The 21382-nt window shown below is 41.9% G+C and overlaps 1 non-coding gene and 1 pseudogene across 1 annotated transcript; both read left to right on the top strand.

The window, feature by feature from the left end:
* Positions 1-283: 283 nt before the first annotated feature.
* Positions 284-21382, top strand: part of LOC102488627 (serine/threonine-protein kinase VRK1-like) — a 40114-nt pseudogene continuing 19015 nt past the window's right edge.
* On the top strand, positions 9498-9604 carry LOC114007303 (U6 spliceosomal RNA). The gene has a single exon (XR_003548929.1). It is a non-coding gene; the product is annotated as a U6 spliceosomal RNA (small nuclear RNA).

Raw genomic sequence — 21382 nt, 5'->3', positions numbered from 1 at the left:
TAGTCTGAGGCTGTTGAAAGAGAGAAAAGGAGGGCAGGGGAGACACTGACATGAAGGTCTTGGATTTGGGAGGGTCTTAGAGTGTGCCTTCTCTGTGCCACTCCCGGTGAAACTCCAGGTCTGAACCCTAGTTTGGAGGCAGGGAGTCGCTGGGGAACAAGAGGTCGCTGGATCCCAGGGGTTTCTTGAAAGACAATCCTCTCTTCCTTCCCCACCCCTAAGGTCCTGTGTACTTTTCAGCAGTGCCCACGGTCTCACTCCCGGGGAACAGGCACGGCCCAATATGATCCTAGGTGCCCGGAGGGCTGGGTCAAGGGGCAGTTCCTCCCCAGAAGAGAGGAACCTGTGGACCGCAGCGCTGACGAGGATGAATATTCACCCTCATCGTTTTCCAGAACCTTCCTGTCACCCATTCCCTGCCCTGAAAGACCTCCTGCCTTATTTTGTTTATACGGTAAGGAGAAAGAGGAAGGAAATTATAGCTTTCATCCTGGAGGACACCCTGGTAACTGAAAGAAGTTGGGAATGGCGTGGAGACTAGAAAATTCTTGTAAATAAACAAAGTGGGAGGAGCTTTTCTGCCAAGTTGGTTCCCTAGGGAGGCCCCAGTTAAAGCCTCTTTTCACTGAGATAGGCGGTTCTGGCAAGTTGCCAGACGGGAACCTAGACTAGCCTGGACACTTCTCTGAGATACCAAGATGGGGAGAAACCCAGGCTGCCACCCATCCTCCTCACTAGAATCAGATTTGTATCCTCAAGTGGCAAAAATCAACCCACTCAAAGAAATGGCAGCCAGGTTGTCAGTGCTTATTTTAAACATTTTAATGGGGGCCAGGCTATTAACAAAGTATTGTCCTGGCAATAGTGGAAGTTTGTGCAGAACTACTAAAACTGGTATAAGAAAAATAAATTGATGATGGTACTCTAGGAACCCTTTCCGTTAAGTATATGATTTCACATGTTCTCGTAGGCTTTATCTTCCTTGTCACACGCTGAGGTAAAAGGAAAGTTAAATGGGCATAAGTGAAATGGAAGCGGGGACACTTACACGTTTATGACTACCGCAGTTCACAAGTTTAGTAAAATCCCTGTTGGTAGGCAAAGTCCTGGTGCACAGAACATGAAATTATGCTCCTGGTTTCCAAAATGATGAAAAGCTGTAGTTACCTAGCCTCTATCTCACTTAGCTGAACCCACAGACCCTGGGAAAGATCGGAGAAAGGGGGAGGAGTGACACCTTTAGCATAGATGTTCTTAAACTAAACTTAAGAGGAAAACAATTTGGAGTGGTCTATTTCGTTACATTTCCTTGGAAGGCTGAGAAGAGAGTTGAAGGCAGCGGGAGGGACTAGCCATGATCCCGAAGAGAGCAGGCCTTCCTGCAGGGGCCGGTGGTGCTGGCACGGTTGGCATCTGGCACTTAGAGAGCCTGTCAGTCAGGCTGGCTTGTGGTCAATTATCTCCTTAAGTAGACTGGCATTAGTCCAGCCAGGGGGAGGACTAGTTGCATCCATAGGAATCAGAGCCAGTTAGCTGGAAGTGGCACTGCTGAATTCCAAGCATCTATGCATTGGGGGATTGGAAAGCTGATCAACCCATCTCCTAGGGGACTCAAAGGTGACATTTGCCTGCTTGGCACCAGTACAGGAAGACTTCAGAAGAGTACAGAAATAGAATGCCATAGAGGGGGGAAACTTACCAAAGCCACTGATTCCTTTACATTCCATTCACCTAACAAAACTGCCATTTCTGATACACACGAAGTAATACAAAGATCCTTACAAATTGCACTGAGATCGGTACTTTCACTGGGTAAGAATTCTCATCCTTATGGCTGGCTGGTGGCATGGTGGTTAAAGGTGCTGGATTACCACATGACTGACCATGGTTCATGTCCCAGACCTGGTGACTTGCTTTCTCCCTTTCGCTTTCTCTCTCTCTCTGGTCAAATTAATAATAATAATAATGCAAATGAATTAAATAAATAAATTATTATTTTTTAAAGATGAAGAATTCTCCTCCTTTACTCAACCTAACTATGAAATGGGAGGAGGGTATGCTTAGGGTTGGATGATGTGCAAGGATTGAAAATGGTATTAGAGTATCTAAGTACACGATTATAGATTGTGCATATGTAATTCTGCTTGGGGGTACAGGGCAGGGTAGAGTTGACATTGGAAGTGGGACACTGATGAAATGGTTGCAAAAGCCAAGGATGACCTCTTGTGGAATTAAAGGTAGAGTGGGGATTCAAGTGTAGTGGGAAGTCCTTGAATTCCAGAGGACAAAATGATTCCTTCAAGTTCAACATTCTTATTTTGTTCATTTAAAATATCTTTATTGATATTATCTTTCAAGGTTGAAATGTTACCTTACCCCTTTGGAGGAGATCGAAGAGATCTGTTTGGGATTTGAATTCAGTCTTAAACCATTGTTTAAATGGCATGAGCTTGGCAAAACTCCAGGTATACCCTGTCCCAAGCACTTTCCCCCTTTAACTATCCCCTGTATATTGGATGGAAAATTTAAGCCACATGTTGCTCTCCACCCCACCCCCACCCCCGCCTTGCATCCAAATGTAGTTTTATTGAATTTTAGCACAGTCCATGAAATTCAAATTCTGGGTTTTAAGCCATAATGTATTCATACGATCTACACACAGCCACATGATATGTACATATATCATTAAGCAGAAAATAAAGCCTCTGAGAACTTCAGCTGTATTATTATAGTTATATTTCATTAGTCTGAAGAGCTATGTTGAGGATGCCTATTAAAAAGGACTTTATAACATTTTTTAAACATTTACAAAAGCTAACACAATGAGTCACAAAAATACTTTTCAAGACTATTGCTGAGATATTTTGGTTGCGCTTAGTCAAAATAGTCTTTTCCTGCCTTGAGGAACAGGGTCTTTTGTGCACGTGGGACATTCAACCTTTGCTCATAAGTCACAGACCTTATTACTGCAGCATCATTTTAGAATATGGCAGCCCCTAGGGACCAGCAGGTGGCATGGTGGTTAAGGCTCTGGACACTCCCACATGGCCAACCAGGGTTCAAGTCCTGGACCTGGTGGCTTGCTTTCTCACTTCCTCTCTCTCTCACTCTCACCCTCTGTCTCTCTCTGGTCAAATTTAAAAAATCAATGAATGAATAAATTTAAAAAATAAAATAAATAATTATTTTTTAAAAAAAAGAATATGGCAGCCCCTTCACAGACAGCATGTTTGTACCATTCCTGCAGGTGGATGCTTAGTAAGAAGAGAGCTGGAGAGCTGTGATTTAGGGCTGGTTAAACTAGACTCATTCCAGAAAGGATTCACAAATAATGAAACACACAGATTGTTTTTTTTTAAAGAAAGGAAGGGCGTGGTGATAGAAGGAGTAACAGAGAGAACCTGCAATCCCAGAGATAGAAGGTAGGAGCTGCTGCCCCAGGTGTGCAGATGCCGTTCTGCCCCTCACCCCTCCAGGACCAACAGGTAGACCCAAGCCAAGCTGCTGGGCTTGAGCTCATCATCAGGGACCCCTGAGCAGCCTGCTGCGGGGGAGAAGGGGCCCTCTAGCCTTTAAAAACCAATACCCAGTTCCTGCAATCTCAGAGGTAGAAGGAACAACAGGAAAACCTTGCAATCCCAGAAATAAAGGTAGGAGATGCTGCCTCACATTGCTGACACTGTTCTGCCCCTTACCTGTCCAGGACCAATAGGCAGGCCCAAGCCAAGCCACTAGGCTTGAGCTCATCTGCAGGGACGCTCACCCAGCCTGCTGTGGGGAAGGGGCTCTCCAAGTGGTCTACCACTTCACATTCTACCTGCCAACTCAACCCCCATCCACATTGGGAACAATTAGATTGGGTATACAAGAACCAAACACCTGAAAATAGGAGTCTCTAGAGGAATTCTTTCCCCATAACTCCCTAAGCAGTAAAAAGAGAGAAGTTCCCTTCTGAAAACCTGAACCCAAAACTCATACTCTAGATTCCACACTTCCACCCACAGTAGAGGAAGGAAATTGGCACAGAGCTTATAAATATCATAGAATGGAGGAGAAGGAATTGCGGTGTGGCCATCCTCCTTTGGGGGCGATTTCTCACCTTCTGTCTCTCTGTCTCTCCTTGTCTCTCTGGCAAGTGCATGTGCCCTATAGTAAAATCTGTCTAAAAACAAACCAAAAACAGATAAATAGAATATAGTTTCCTAAAATAGTAATATAATTTTTCTTTCTCCTAGTTATGTAGTTTTTATGCAAGGTTCTCTTTTGTGTGTGTGACAAGGGTTTCAATGGGAATGCTTTGGACTTTCTTTTTTTGGGGGGAGATTTTTGCTATAGGGTGCATGCACTCACCAGAAAGACAGAGAGAGACAGAGAGACAGAAAGCAAGAAATCACCCCTCAAGGAGGATGGCCACACCGCAATCCCTTCTCCATTCTACTCTCAAGATCCTGGGCACGCACACACATGCGCCCAGCATGAGTTTAAGCAACCGGGTCCAGGACTTGAACCACAGTCAACTACATGGGAGTTCAGCGACATAGCCATTACGCTAACTGCTGGTCCCTTGGACTATTTTTATTAAAATAAACCTGTATTTTGTCTTCCTTTTTTTTTTTTTTTTTTGGAAAGCACCAATTCCTTCAAAGTATTTTTTGCCAGATGGAACATGAACTGGCAGGAGATAAAAAAGAAAGGGAAGGCAAGAAAGCACACCCTCGCCTGCCCGGGGGAATGGTCACACCAAAATCTGTTTCCTTCATTTCAGCTTCTTTGGAATTTGGGACACACACGCACACACGCCCAGTGTGTTTTCCAAATCACTGGTTCTGGGACTCAAACCGAGCAATGAGTCATGTGAGATCCAGCTGCCATGCGCTGGCCCTGAAAAATTGTTATTTTTTTTAAAAATTCTAATGCCTAGAGCCAACAGATGGCGTAATGGTTATATTGCTGGACTTCCATCTAGTTGGCTGCGGTTCAAGTCCTGGAAACGGTAGCTTAAAACTCACGCCAGGCGCATGTGCGTGCATGCCCAAAATCCCGAGAGGAGAGTGGAGCAGAAGGTATTGCGGCGTGGTCACCCCCATCAGGAGTGATTTCTGGTTTTCTATCTCTCTGTCTCTCTCTGTATCTCTGGCAAGCACATGTACCCTATAGCAAAAATCTCTCTCAAAAAAATAAATTAAATCAATCAATCAATCAATCAATCAATCAATTCAAATATCTGTGACTATCCAGAATATTGAGTGTTTTCAGAAGATTGAACATGTCTCAATGGTTATACCACAAACCTGATACCCTATTAAAACAGAAACAGATCATTGAGATTTGAGTTTTTGAAAAGCTTTACCGGAGAACTGGAATTATAGACTGATTTTCTAACCCAAGGGAACCAGAGAATCAAAGTAAAATCAAATATCTGACATCGCTTGCTTAGAATACAAAACAAGATCATATTTCTTTAATATACAAAGAAAGTTGTACTCTCGTCCCAGTTACTCCTAGAGTATCTTTTCTCTTATTCCCTGTCAGAGATCTCTAGGGGCTGATTGCTCCCACCTTACCAAAAAAAAAAAGTGAACTCGAATCAGTCTGCTAATGTTGCTTCTCAATTTTTTTAAGTGCGTTTGATTTTTTTTTTTTTTTTAGTTTTTCTGTTTTGTTTTTGTTTGTTTGTTTTTGCTATAGGGCACATACATTAGCAGTGGGGTGAGAGGGGGACGGAGGGAGACAGAGAAGGAAAGTGAGAAATCACCCCTCCAGGAGATGACCACACCACAATCCCTTCTCCTCTTGGGATTTTGGGCATACATGCCCATATACCCTGTGTGATTGTCTAGCTGCCAGGTATGGGACTTGAATAGTGGACTATCACATCATGTGGAAGCCAGCCACCTTAATCTCCTCACCACCTGCTGGCCCAAGACTGCATTCTAATCTCTCAGGTAATGCTGCTGTTGTTGCACTCCCAGAACACACTGAAAAGTTCTGTGCAAAAAATGATTTTTTAAAGAATTATTTATTTAATTGTATTTATTATTTGTTGTTGTTGTTTTAGAGGTTTTTGCTTCAGTGCACATGTGTTTGCTGGAGAGAGAGCGAGACAGAGACAGTGAGAGGGAAAGTGAAAAATCATTCTCTAGGGGAATTAGCCACACTGCAATCCCTTCTCCTCCGCTCTTCTCCTGGTATGTTGGGCACACATGCACATGTGCACAGCGAGAGTTTGAAGCCACTGGGTCCGGAACTCGAACCTCGGTTGTCCATGTGGCAGTTCAGCAATGTAACCACTCTGCCATCTGCTGGTCCTCATCATTATTACTATATTTTTAATTTGCTGCAGGGCACGTGGCTCACCAGAGAGACAAAGAGAGACAGAGAAATAAATAGAGAGAGAGAAAATGAGAAAGCAAGCCACCAAGTCCAGGACTCAAACTGTGAACAGCCATGTGGGAATTCAGCACCTTAACCACCACACCACTTGCTGGTCCCAAGTAATAATAATTTTTAAAAAGACTTATTTATTTATCATTACTACTTTTCAATTTGACCAGAGAGAGAGTGAAAGTAAGAAAGCAAGCCTTGAGGTCCAGGATTCAAACTGCAGTCATCCACATGGGAATCCAGCACCCTTAACCACCACACCACCTGCCGGTCCCACAACTTCTAAGTTCTAAAGCATTAATTTCAACTTACTCTCTTTTTTAATATTTATGGGAACTTTTCCAAAGTTTCTAGCAATATGTCTTTGAAATCTTGTCTATTGGTATAATTCCTGGCTCATGGTAAATTCTCAATAAATGTTCGCTGATAAGAAAGAATAATTTAGTACACGCCTCCATCCTGATTTAACAAGTCTTCACATGTGTATGCTGTCTGCTATATGACTTCAAAAACACCAAAAACAATCAAAAAAACCCAAAAACTTAGAAAATGTCAACCTAAAAAGAAGGTAGAAGCAAAGTAAGTAAAGCAAAGCTTTTATTTGGTCCAAGTTTGGGATAATTGCCTGGAATCACGAAATCCAAGCTGCCAGGTTTATGTGTGCCAACCTGTTACAGACCACAGGATGACATTTTGTTTTTAAAGGTTTTTGCCCTAGGGTATGTGTGCTTGCCAGAGAGACAGAGACAGTGAGAGGGAAAGTCAGAAATCACCTTCCGGGGGGGATGGCCACACCACAATCCCTTTTCCTCCATTCTCCTCTTGGGATTTTGGGCACACAGGCACACGCACCCAGTGTGAGTTTCAAGTTACTAGGTCTCAGACTTGAACAATAGTCAGCCACGTGGGAGTCCAGTGGCTTAAGCACCATGCCACCTGCTGGCCCACAGGATGATTTTAAAGGTAAAAGTAGCTAAAGGCAGAGGGGTAGCAAGGAGTTTCGGTAGCTTCTAGAGCTATTTCAAGTGCACATTCCTAAAAAAAGCCACAAGATACGGGTAAGTTTTATTTCCTTATAGCACTGCTTAGGTAGATTGGAATCTCATGTTTTCAGAAAAAACTAGTTTATTTTGGCTGTCTATCAACTTCCCAAAAGTTTCAATTTGATGAAGTGACTTTCTTTTTTCCTCTTTTTTAAAGGTTTTTGCTGGAGAGACACATATGCCAGGCATGAGTTTCAAGCCTCCAGGATTCTTAACTCCAACTGCAGTCAGTTACGTGGGAGTCCAGTGGCTTAACCATTCTGCCACCTGCTGGCCCATGATGATATGACATTTTAACACTAGTGTCTCCATTTTGGTTTGTTCTGTTGAGGCTTAGAGCTGAAGCTTAGTCCAAAACAATAACCTCCTAAAATTTTTAAAAATTATTTATTTTATTTCAATTTATTTTGACCAGAGAGAGACACAAAGAAAGAGAGAGAGCAAAAGTGAGAAATCGAGTCACTAGGTCCAGGACTCCAACTGTGGTTGGCCATGTAGGAGAGTTTAGCATGCTAACTACCACGCCATCTGCTGGGCACCCTCCTGAAATTTTTATTCAACAGTAACTAAATTCCAGTTAGCTGCAATGACTTTCAGAGAGACTCCCAAAGACTCAGCCACTGTGCCAATGTCATTATTTCACTCTTGACAGAGCCAAGATCAGATCCTAAGGATCTTGAGATTAAACTCAAACCCTGCTCTTATTCACAGGATTCTACTTACTGCTTTGATAAGTCTCTTCTCTCCTCTGAATCTTAGTTTTCACATTTTTTTTTTTTTGGAGAGGTTTTTCTTATAGGGCGCATGCGCTCACCAGACAGACAGAGAGAGATATAGAGACAGAAAGCGAGAAATCACCCCCTGGGGGGATGGTCACGCCACAATCCCTTCTCCTCCATTCTTCTCTCAGGATCTTGGGCACGCACGCACACGTGCCCGACATGAGTTTTAAGCCACCGGTCCGGGACGCCAACCGCGGTCGACTACGTGGGAGTCCAGCGACATAGCCATTACGCTAACTACTGGTTCCCAGTTTTCACATCTTCATAAATGACTAAATAATACCTACCTAATTAGATTTAACTTAACCAATAAATACAATCAAGCATGTTGACAGTCAAAATTGAAATTCATATTTTCTAATACCTGTTAAGAAATGTTTGTTAGTAATTAGAGGAAGATTGAAAAACCTCTTAAAAGTAATATGCTTTAGTAAGAAGAGGAAATTGCCTTGGATAACATTAAAAAATTAGATCCAGGGTGGACTAGCAGGTGGTATGGTGGTTAAAGCAGTGGACTTCCATATGACCAACAATGGTTTGAGTCTTGGACCTGGCAGCTTGCTTTCTTACTTTCTCTGTCTCTGTCTCTGTCTCTTTCTCTATCTCTATTTCTCTCTATCTCTCTCACTCTGGTGAGCACATATTGACTATAGAAAATTTAAAAATAATAATAATTTAATAATAATTTTAAAAAACTAGATCTGGGGACCAGCAAGTGGCATGGTGGTTAAGGCGCTGGACACTCCCACATGACCAACCACAGTTAAAGTCCTGGACCTGGTAGCTTGCTTTTTTGCTTTCCCTCTCTATCTTTCTCTCTGTCCCTCTCTGGTCAAATTAAAATATGTGAATGAATAAATAAAATTAAATAAATAATTCTTTAAAAAGAAAAATATTAGATCTTATGTCTTACAACGTTTCAAAGTTGCAATGACTTTATAGAAACAAGTTCTTGGCCTTAAAATTAATTTTGGCATTATGTGATAGTTATTTAAAAGTTAAGTTTTCTGGATTCCAAAATTATGAAAAGCAGGGGCTAGCAAGACGGTGTGATGGTTAAGGCTCTGGATCCCACATGGCTGACTCCATGGTTTGAGTCCTGGATCTGGTGGCTTCAGAGACATGCTGGGTGCATGTGAGTGCATGCCCAAGATCCCAGTAGGAGAATAGAAGGGATCAAAGCATGGCCATACCCCTCCGGGCAATTTCTTACTCTCCCTTTTTCTCTCTGTGTCCATCTACCTCTCTCCAGCAAGCACATGCTCCCTAAGGCAAAAATCTAACTATAGTACTTGCTTCGGCAGCACGTATACTGAAACTGGAACAATACAGAGAAAATTAGCATGGCCGCTGTGCAAGGATGGCATGCAAATATGTGAAGCCTTCCATATTTAAAAAAATCTAAATATACACACACACATGAAAAGTAGATTTTTAATTTATAAAATTTGAGCATTATCATTATTATTTAGTTTTATTATGTGTACTCACCAGAGACAGACAGACAGAGAGCAAGAAAGTGAGAAATCATCCCTCAGGAGGGACGGCCATGCCATAATCCCTTCTCCTCCATCCTCCTCTTGGTGTTTTTTGGCACACACGCGTACATGCCCGGTGTGATTTTTCAAGCCACTGGGTTCGGGACTCAAACCACACACTGAGGCCATGTGGGATCCAGCCTCAACCTCCATGCCACTTGCAGTCTCCAAATGTGGGCATTATTTCAGATGAAAATTTAGAAGATAGCATAGCAAGAAGACAAAATGGAAACTGGCTACACTTGAATGCCCCTGAGAAAATGTGGATTTTACCCAAGTTATGGTGAGGAAGCAGGTGCCAAGTAGAACATAGCTGCTCTCAGCATACCAGGCGTATTCCTCTCTCAGCCTCGCTTTCTCTCTCATATTTGATTCTTTCTGTTTCCAAATATTGAATTCTACTTTTCCTTCACAACCTAACTCAATTACCAACTGCTACAGTACTGATAGTGGTAGGGGCTCAAATGTGTCTCTGCTTCCTTTCTTCCAAGCACTCTTCCCACTTTCCCTCCACCCTCTACTCTGCTCTTCACTTCTCTTTCTTTCATTCCTAGAACATGTCATGAGAACCATGGCGCGGTGTGCCTAGGTATGAACCTGGCATGTCACTAGTTGTCCTGTGAAAATAAAACTGGAGAATAATCCAGCCTTTACTTCTACAGAAATCGGCATATCCCTCCTATGTGGTGTTTCCCACATAATGTGTGAGCCCGTGTGTGTGTGTGTGTGTGTGTGTGTGTGTGTGTGTGTGCAGATCCCCTTCAAAGCTGATTCCTAGTCAGATAAATTCTCTCTTGTCCAATTCTCTTGGCTCTATGTCCTGCAACATGAAGTTCTGCAGACCTAATGGCCTCCATCCCAAATTCTTGCAGCCATTGTCAGCACTGATTTAAGACAAAGCAGGCATCCCAACTCTAGATGATCTTGCTACACGTGAGATTTTTAAGTTTTATTATTTATTTTTACTCATGACAGAGAGCACATGTACAGAAGAGGGAGAGAGTACTCTCCATAGGGTCTCCTCACGCCACAATCTCCTTCTCTCCTGCTTCTCAGGGTCCTGGGCACGTGCCCAAGAACTCAGTGTGTTTTCAGGCTGACAAAAGGGATCCAAACCCAAGTCTACCCTGTGGCCTCCAGCATTGCAGTTCAGTTTGCTACCCACCACTCAAACGGGCCAGGCAAAAACAACAGCTCTAAATTCAAACAGAAAGATCATTTAAAGTCCTAGTTTTAGACATTTCACCATGAGAAATTCTGGCTTCTGTGAACATCATCCAAAGGGTGACAGAGTGCCATGAGAAGGTTTGAAGTTTGAATCCCATCTCTGAAATCTACTACCTCAATCAGTTATGTATATATGTATTTTTTTATTTCAATTTATCAGAAGGTACATGTACTTGCCAGAGATAAGAGAGCAAAAAAGTACCTGCTAATAAGATGTAGTCTTGCCACAATTCATTCTCCTCCATTTCTCCATCCTATAGGGATTCAGGTCCATGCAAAAATATGCATACCTGGCATGTTTTTCAAGTTTCCAGAGTCAGGATCTGAAGAGCAGTCAGTCATGTGGATCCTCTTCCCTTAACTACTGGGCCACAAGTTGGCCCTTCAATCACTTTAATGATAATTTATGAAGTATCTATAATCTGATATGAATTCTCACAATGTGTGCATTAGCTCCTAATCCCACCTCCATTCAGATTTTACAGATAAGAAACAGATACATGCTGGGAAATTTTGTTTTATAAGCTGCAGTAATGTACAATGACTGAATGTATAAAATAAAAGAAAAAAGAAAGAAAAAAAAAGAAGGCACAGAGGGGCCAGGAGATGGCGTAGTGGTTATGTTGCTGAACTCCCACATGACTGCAATTTGAGTCCTAGACCCAATGGCTTGAAACTCACACCAGAAGCATATGCGTGTGTGCCCAAAATCCTGGGAGGAGAATGGAGAAAGCATTGTGGCATGACCATCCCTCCTGGTGGGGGGTGACTTCTCGCTTTCCCTATCACTGTCTCGGTCTCTCTCTCTCCAGCAAGTGCACGTACCGTAAGACAATAACCTCTAAAAGGAAAAAAAAAAAAGAAGAAGAAAAGACACATAGTCGATTTTTCTCCCGAGGTTTATGACTGTGTCAAGATCAGAATTTGAGGCAATGAAACTCATAGTTCCTAACTCAGTGTTTCATGTCTTCAATAATGTCCTTCGCCTTTCTTATTTTTCAGTTTTCTCACCTTAAAAAACAAATACTTTTTACCTCATTGGGTCATTAGACATTGCCATCCTGTCACCTTGGACTGGGAAATACCATATTAAACCAATCTGAATTAAGACTTTTGATAGGAACAAGGGGGGCTTTCTATGCAATGATCTAAATTTCATTGAGTTCTTCCAACTGATTATAAGCTTCCTGATGACCCAGGACTGAGTTCCCAACCAGCAGCTTCAAGATGCCTTCCTTGGTCTTAGCAACTGAAACACCTTCGCTGTGAGTGATTGAGCACTTTCAAAAGAGCACTTCTCACATTTTGTTGACAATAGCTTTTCCCTTTACAAATAGAAACAATCGTGTTAATTTCCATATGTATCACCCTGAGATGGGTTAGCTGTGCATTAACCTCTGGCTCGGAAAACTGAAGGCTAGAAGGGGAAACTGACTTCGGTTTCACAAAGGAGAGGAAACCTTTCTCCTGATTCCCACTGGGAAAAAGAACCCACAAAGAAAGTACAAACAGCCTTCAGTCACATTGTGAAATCCTTTCTTCTTTTTTCACAACAAGTGATCAACATCCAGTGACAACATTATGATGTTGATTTTTTTTTTTTAAGCTGGTGCATCATCCATTTTCATTTTTCTCTGTTCTTCACATGCGGTGGGATAGGGGCCAATGAATATGCACTTTGCGATGAATCACTGCCTTTGATCCTCTTCTGAACTATTATTCAATAAAGACATCATGGAGTTATTTCTGTGCGTTTACATATTCCTTTTCCCCACCATGTAATAGATAAGAGAGACCAAAGTTCTATTGTTTGCGGTTCCCTTTATGCCTGCCTCACACTGGGAAAACTAGAAATCTTTTCTGAGCTTTAGTTTCTTATTTACAAGCCTTAGTTCTACAACCATTTATCGAATACTCGTTATGTAGTACACACTGTGCCAAGGATCATAACACCACCCAGCTGACCCCTCGAGATTACAACAGGATGAAGTGGCTAGGCGCTCTCTACAGCTCCAGAAGTTGCTAATTACACTGTCTAAAAAGGCCATGTGAATGGAAGCTCTTCGTACTGTTGAGCTGATGACAGATACCAGTGATAGAGAGGTGGGGATGAGGGTCCCCCGGTGATGAAGACAAGGAGGAGGCAGATGTAGCGGATAGCAACTGCCCTCTCCGTGTTTAAGACAGGGCTCATGTTGCTCTTCTAGACACTGAGGCCTTCAGTGGGGCAAACAAAACTTTTACAGGAATGAAAAAAATAGGAGGGACCAGCAGATGGAGTAAAAATTATGTTGCTGGACTTCCATGTAGTCAACCAGTTGGAGGACAGGGTGGCTTAAAACACATGTCAGGCGCCTGTGTGTGCATGCCCAAAATCCTGAGGGGAGAATAGAAGGGATTGCGGCGTGGCCATCCCCCTGGGTGGTGATTTCTCGCTTTCTGTCTCTCTGTGTCTCTCTGTCTTTCTGGCAAGCACATGCGCCCTGTAGCAAAAATCTCTCTTAAAAAATTTTAAAAAAGGAAATGGGGAGCGTTTTGGCCTTGACCTAATAGAAGGTTGTTCTATGGCGCCTACAGCATGTCTATAAACCTTACGTTCAAGTTCTCAGATCAGATTCCTCAGAGATCTCTTCCACAAAACTGTGGCCTCCTTAACATGTTCTAACTAACTAGCAGAGTTAGTCAGAAACTCAAATATCTAAGAGCATACCAAATTATTTGCTATTTTCTAAGATGCCTAGTAAAATTTATAGGAAGAGTTTTTTTGTAGAGCATCTAATTGGAAAAAACAACCCGAGAGCGAGTTACCTGTCCCTCCACAGAGTATTACTTTTAGTACACTGAGTTCTTTCCTGAAAAAGATTTTAAAACAAAGCCTTTGACACTCACTGGTAGCTTGTTCCTTGAGTCAAATAAGATTAAAATCTAAGATTTAGGGGGCGCGAGATGGTTAAAGTGCTGGACTCCCACATGGCCAACCACCAACTGTGGGTTGAGTCCTAGACCTGGTGGCTTGAAACATGCCAGGTGAGTGTGTGTGTGTGTGTGTGTGTGTGTGTGTGCGCGTACACATGCACATGTGTGTGCCCAAAATCCTAAGAAGAGACTGAAAGAAAGGATTGCAGTGTGATCATCCCCCGGGGGATGATTTCTCACTTTCGCTCTCACTGTCTCTCTCTGGCAAGTGCACATTTCCTATGGCAAAAACCTAAATTAAAAAAAATAAATCTAGGATTTAGAAAATATTATCCCTCCCTTTATTATTATTACTTTTTTGGAGACAGGGCCTCACTATGTTGCCTAGACTGGCCCTGAACTCATGCTGTTCCTGCCTCAGCTTCCTGAGTAGCTGGGATTACAAGCATGTTTCACCATTCCTGCCTCTCCCTTTTTTCAAAACACATGACAGTAATACAGCAAAGAGTCCTAAAAGTCGTTACACTTTATTATCATTCTTAAAATAAACATACTTAAGATTTCCGAATTTCTAAATTAGATAGCTGTATGTATTTCATACGATTCACACTAAAGCTAAGATTCAGGACTCTACAGTCAAATAGCCATTTGGTGTTTTGTAATCATGTGTCATTGCAGATAGAATTAGTCTGGATAAGAATCTAAAATGAGGACCCATTTGTGGCATGGCAGTTGAGATGGCTGGATTCCACATGACTTACTGCTTAGTTTGAGTCCCAGACCTGGAGCCTAGAAAAACACACCAGGCACATGTGCATGCATGCCCAGAATCCCAGGAGAGTAGAGGAGAAGAGATTGCATCATGGCCATCCTCCCCGAGGGGCGCTTTCTCACCTTCCCTCTTTCTCTCTCTGGAAAGTGCTCATACTCTATAGCAAATAAATAAATAAATAAATAAATAAAGATGGACTATAGATTTAAAAAAAAAAAAAACGGTAAAGCCTCTTTATCCCCAAAGGCATTGCTTCAAACAAAAATGACCCAGACTATTACTTCAGTCATTGTGTCCTGTGTTGACTCAGCCTTAGTTATCTGCAGATTTTATTTGGTTTTATTATTTGATTAAGTCTCATCCAACCCTTCTCCCTGGCAGTCCAGGGGAATTATCCAACCAAGATGGACCATTTAGATTTGCTACTTTTTAACTGAAGGATTAACTCTGCACTTGGGGGATCTTTGGGCAGCATCAAACCCACTACAGAATTCTGTGGTTTAATTTCACTTATGAATTTAAAGGGCTTACAGCTGTCTTCACAGTTAAATGAGGATTTACTGAGATGTTGCCCTCCCGGGTGGCAGAGACAATTCCCCAACCAGCAGGACTTCTGCGCTTCCAGGAGTAGATGGTTTTGACCAAGGAGGATGAAATTAGCACACATACACAGAATCATACCATCTGAGACTTTCAGAAAATGCAGATCCAGAGGGAAATCGTAGAGCACAAATTATTTTGAGAATTATTCCCCCCTAGATCTTGGTTGAAGAGATTTCTGTTTTTTCACATGCACAGCTGTGGAGTCTCTGAGGGAATTTTTTTGCTCTTTTTCATTTTTGCATATCAGCCAAAAACCAAAATCTAAGCACCAAATGTAGTATCATAAGCCCCACAGATGATAAGGGTGGATTTTCCAAAGGATATTAAATAAGGTGATTAAAATGAGATCCAAGGTGGAAACTCTGACAGGAGGCTGCATGAGGAGGGATGATGGAGCAGGGGGATCATGGGCTTTCTTTTGTGGTTATTTTATTGTTGTTCATTTATTTAGTTCTCAAAGTGGCTTTAACTACTTGTATAATCTTGGCTAAATGAATAGACTTTGTGTTATCGCTTTTACATTGAAGAGATAAATGCTTGTTACACTCGCACCAAAAAAATCAGTGAATGAAACTGAGATTAATTTTCGCTCTTCCTGTAATTAACTATGTGAACTTGGCCAAGTGATTTGGTCTCTATTTCTTCTTTCCCTTTTTTTTTTTAAATTCGTCACAGGGCACATGCGCTCACCAGAGATTCAGAGAGAGCAAGAGAGGAAAAGTGAGAAAGCTCTCCTCATGGGGGGTGGTCGCCCCCCAACTCCTTTCCTCCATCTCCCCCTCCTTTCTGGATTTTGGGCACACACACACACACACACACACACAGAATGTTTTTCAAGCCATGGGGTCCAGGACTTGAACTGCATAGTCAGCTGCCTATGGGATCCAGCTGCCTTACTCAGCAGGCTATGGTCTGGCCTTCTCTTATTTATTTATTTTTGTCTTATAAGTGAATCTAAATAGGCTCCAAGATTTATCCTGATTCTAAATATTAAAAGTTAACATTAGCAGAGTATTTACTAGGGACTGGGCACTATTCTAAGTGCTTCCCCGTAACAACTGCTTTCATCATCTCGAGCCCTTAGGAAGTAAGTTAGACTGCAAAGGTACTTCAAGCGTGAATTAAAGTGGGAATTTCTGTTGGTGCATATCCTCAGGCAAGGTGACTGAAAGAAAGTCATGGGGAAGAGTGCAGAGATGAAGTCCTCAGGAATCTTTCCTTGAAATATTCCTTCCGTCCTTCATGTTATAATCACTAACCTAGTTCTGGACACAATGATCGCTTTTTAAAAAAAAACAAAAACAAAAACAAAAACGTTTTTGCCACAGAGTGAGTGCGTTCATCAGAGACAGAGTAAAAGAGAGAAATCACACCCCCTCCCGGGGGGGAGGGATGACCATGTTGCAATTCCTTTTCTTCTCTTCTCCCAGAATCTTGCGATACATGCACACATGCCCAGCATGATTTTGAAATCACTGGGTCCAGGACTTGAACCGCTGTCGGCCATACAGAGTCCAGCAACATAATTGTTATGGCATGTGCTGGCTCCATGCACCTCAAACTTTTATGTGAGTGAGAAACAAATCTTTCTTTTTGAAGTCATTGTTATGTGGCTTCTGTGAAAACAATGGGACCATTACCCTATGAATCTCTTTTCTCTCCTAGCCAGAATGGATTTTCTATAATCCAGCTAAAATGGTCTTCTTACATTATAAATCCAACCAGGTGTCTTTCCCCCTTGTCTTACTTATTTCTGCAGCTGCAGAGGGCTTAGTACATTTCCTTATTTATATACTATTGATAGATTATTGGTAAATTATGAAGTTCTTTTTGTAGGGCTACTTAAGTTATACAAAAACTGACTTTTAATTGTATGTAACACCATGTATGATTGGTAGCAACTTGAGGCTTCCTTAGCTTCCGAAATCGTTCTACGTGGGAGTTGTGACTTCAGTGTGTCTCCCCAGAGTTCACGTGTTGGAACTTGGTTGTATTAGGACCCAATTATAGTGTTGAAAGGTGGGTCTTTAGGAGTTGATTAGGCATCAGGGTGGGGACCCCAGGATGGAATCCCAGTGGGTTTATACAGAGAGAGAATGAGACAGAGACACACATAGACAGGCATGCTTTTGTCCTGCTCTGTCTTGCCTCATGGTCTACATGCAAGAAAACCCTTACCAAATGCAGCCTCTGGATCTTGACTTCCAAACATTGAGCTGAATAAACTTCATTTTTATTTTTTTTTCCCCCAGAGGCACATATGTTCTTCGGGGAGAGAGAGAGAGAGAGTATCCCCCAGTAGGGTGTGGTCATGCCACAGTCCCTTCTCTGTTTCTCCATCCTGTTGGGACTTTGGGCACACATGCACACACATGCCTAGTGTGTTCGTTAAGCCATCAAGGCTGGGATTCAAACCATGGTCGGCCATGTGAGATCTGGCTCCCTTAACCACCAGGTCACAGGACCAGCTCAAATCTCTATTCTTATCAACCAACCTTTTCAGGTCTTTCTGTTATTACTAACAGAACAGACTAGAATAAGGTGCATCAGCCCCAAACTCCATTATCTGGTGAACATAGTCAAAGGGTCAACAATATCCCTGAGGATGAGACTTACCCAGAGAGGATGAAATTCCCATGTGTGCCACTGACCAACCTCAGTGGAAAGAAGAAATAAAATAAGAGAAACAAAAGGAAGGAGGATGGAGAGGGGGAGACATAAGAACACAGTATTCTGCTTAGTGAGAAGTAGTACAAACTGGGACCAGCAGTTAGTGTAATGGCTATGTCACTGGAGTCCCACGTAGTCGGCCGCGGTTTAAGTCCTGGACCCAGTGGCTTAAACTCACGCTGGGCGCGTGTGCGTGCGTGCCCAAGATCCTGAGAGGAGAATGGAGGAGAAGGGATTGCAGCGTGGCCTCCCCCCTGGGGAGTGATTTCTCGCTTTCTGTCTCTCTGTCTCTCTCTGTCTGTCTGGCAAGTGCATGCGCCCTATAGCAAAAACCTCTTCAAAAAAAAAAAAAAGAAGTAGTAGAAGAAACTTATTAGGGATTCAATCAGTCTCTTAACAATATAGGCTGTACTTGTGGCCATTAAAGAGTAAGCCACCGAGCGAGTGGATGGTATGGTGGTTGGCCCACATGACTGACTGCAGTTCAAGTCCCGGACATGGTAGCTTATTTTTTCACTTTCCCTCTCTCTGTCTCTCTCTCGTGAGTGCAAGTGCCCTATAGCAAACTAAAAAAAATAAATTAAAATAATATTAATAATAAAGAGTAAGCCATTATGAGGAGTCTAGGTTCTACATTTCTGCTAGGAAAGTGATCATCATGTTACATTCCTATTCAGCTAACATTTCTTGAGCTCCTACTATGTGCTGAGAACTACACACAGGAATATCTCCTGAAAGAGTTCAGTGCTTGAATTTCTTCTTTTCCTCCAAGGACAGTTTCTTAATTACTTGAGGTCTGGCAGAATCTCTGAGAACAAAACTATATTACAAATCCCTTCCATGAATCTTCCCAAATTCTAATCAGCTTAACTCCCAGAGTTAGGCTACAATGGGAATAGTGTCAGGAACTCTATCAAGTTCAGAGCTGCCTCTTCTCCCAGATGTATGTTTTTAAAAGCTTTGCTAATTTTTCTCCTGGTATCAAGTACATTAAATTTGATAACCATGCACTGTCACTGAGACTCTGTCAGAGAGTGCCATCAATAACGTAGCTGTTTTTCACAAAGCACTCCATTACACTTGTCATTTGGAAATGAAAGTCACATTTTTGTGTGACAGACAGAACAAATTGCACCAGACAAATAAAGGCACCTGGACAGCTAATGCCTTCAGCTGGGTTCCTGCATTCCTCGTGATTTTATATGCACTTTCTCTTCTCATTATATTTTTTTAATTCTAAATTTCCACCTCAAAAAATGCAATCTAGACGTCAAAGACCACGAGGATCACTGGGAAGCCAGCGTCCTTATTTATTGTCAAGCACTTGCAGTCCTTCCCAGGCTTACAGCTGACAGAGCAGAAGACAGAGCAACAGGTTTTAAGGCAATGTAAACAATCCAACTTCACCCACTTGCTGAATAGAATGCAATATGTTTTTTTAAAAATCGGTTAGTTTTAAACTAACTGATATTTGAACACTCAATACCTGTTGACTCGAACAGAAGAAACACCTGAAGCCTTGAGGCATAATAGCTTTCTGAAGGAAAAAAAAAAACACATTAATATTTCATGTGGAAAGAATTTTTCAAGTTCTCTAAACAAGTGAGAGAGTTCACATTTACCACCAACATAGATCTTTCTATTTCCATTTGGAGGAAGGGTGTTAGGTAAATTCTAAACATTACACACCAGCTTCTCTGGGCAACCAGAGCAATATACTCTGAAAGACAGTGGGATCCTTGATCAATGAGATTAACGTTAGCCAAGCTAGAGGCTTGCCAATTTTACTGATCTTTCCAAGAAACAGCTTTTGATTTTTTTGAATTTTTTCTAATGTTTTCCTGCTTTAAATTTCGCTGGTTTCTGCTCTGATTTCTATCATTTCCTTCTGCTAATTTTGGATTTAATTTGCTCTTCTAGTCTCATAAGGCGGAAGATTAGATTACTGATTTTAGATCTTTCTTCTTTCCTAATATATGCATTCAGTGCTATAAATATCCCTTCAAGCACTATTTTATTGCATCCCACGAATTTTATTTTTTTGAATTTTTATTTAAATTTATTTAATTCATTCCCTATACATCATTACAGCATATAAAATGAGATTTTCCATCCAGAATACACTGTATATTGGCTCAATCAGGCACATCAACATAAGTGTTATCATCAACAAATAATTTTCCATTTCTTGTTTCCTGTATATTTTGCTTTTTTTTCCCATCCTTGATTCCCTATCTCACCCTCTTCCATCTGTACCCTCGTCCCGCGGTCTCTAGTATCTATAGTTGCTCTCTATGCCTTTTTTCACCCCACATTTTATTGATTTACTAAAGATGTTAATTAATCTAAATATTTTGAATAGCAAGCACAGCTGATATATACATATCCATAAACACAAGTCTGACTTTAGGGATAAACCTCAGTGAATAGAATGAACATACCATGAAGTGGCACCTAATGCATCCCACAAACTTTAAATTGTATTTTTGTTTAGTTGAAAATTGTAAATTTCTCTTGAAATTTCTTCTTGACTTATTTGTTGTTTATTTTTATTTATTTATTTATTTACTTACTTACTTTTGGAGAGGTTTTTGCTGTAGGGCGCGTGTGCTCGCCAGACAGAGAGAGACAGAGAGACAGAAAGCGAGAAATCACCCCCCAGGGGGGATGGCCACACTGCAATCCCTTCTCCTCCACATTCTCCTCTTGGCATCTTGGGCACGCACGCACACGTGCCCGGCGGGACGGGACGCGAACCGGTCGACTACATGGGAGTCCAGCGACATAGCTATTACGCTAACTGCTGGTCCCACTTATTTGTTGTTTAAAAGAATGTGATTGATATCCGAGTACATTGGGCATTTCCAGTTATCTTTCTGTTATTGATTTCAAGTTCCATGTTGGTCTGAGCGTAAAGATTTGTGATTTTGATCCAGGCATTTGTTACAGTGTAGTTTTGTAGGCAAGATTGCAGTCCATCTGGCAAATGTTCCACATGAGCTTGAAAAGAATGTGTATTCTGCTATTGTTCCATGGAGTATTTTACAGATGCCAATTATACCTAATTGATTAATAGTGTTATTGAGCTCAACTATATCCTTTCTGATTTCTGCCAGCTAGAATAGTCCATTACTGTTGGAAAGGGTTTGAAGTCTCCAACTCTAATCGTGAATTTATATATATTTTTACTTACTTTCTTTTGAGAGAGATTTTTGCTATAGGGCGCATGCGCTCGCCAGACAGAGAGAGACAGAGAGACAGAAAGCGAGAAATCACCCCCCCCCGGGGGTTGGGGGGGGATGGCCACGCCGAAATCCTTTCTCCTCCATTCTCCTCTCGGGATCTTGGGCATACACGCACATGCGCCCAGTGTGAGTTTTAAACCACCAGGTCCGTGACGGGAACTGTGGTCGACTACGTGGGAGTTCAGTAACATAGCCATTACCC

Source organism: Tupaia chinensis, unplaced genomic scaffold (assembly GCF_000334495.1).
Source record: "Tupaia chinensis unplaced genomic scaffold, TupChi_1.0 Scaffold000147_1, whole genome shotgun sequence".
Lineage (NCBI taxonomy): Eukaryota > Metazoa > Chordata > Mammalia > Scandentia > Tupaiidae > Tupaia > Tupaia belangeri.
The sequence above is the reverse complement of the archived record's forward strand: the minus strand, read 5'-3'. Positions and strand labels throughout refer to the sequence as shown.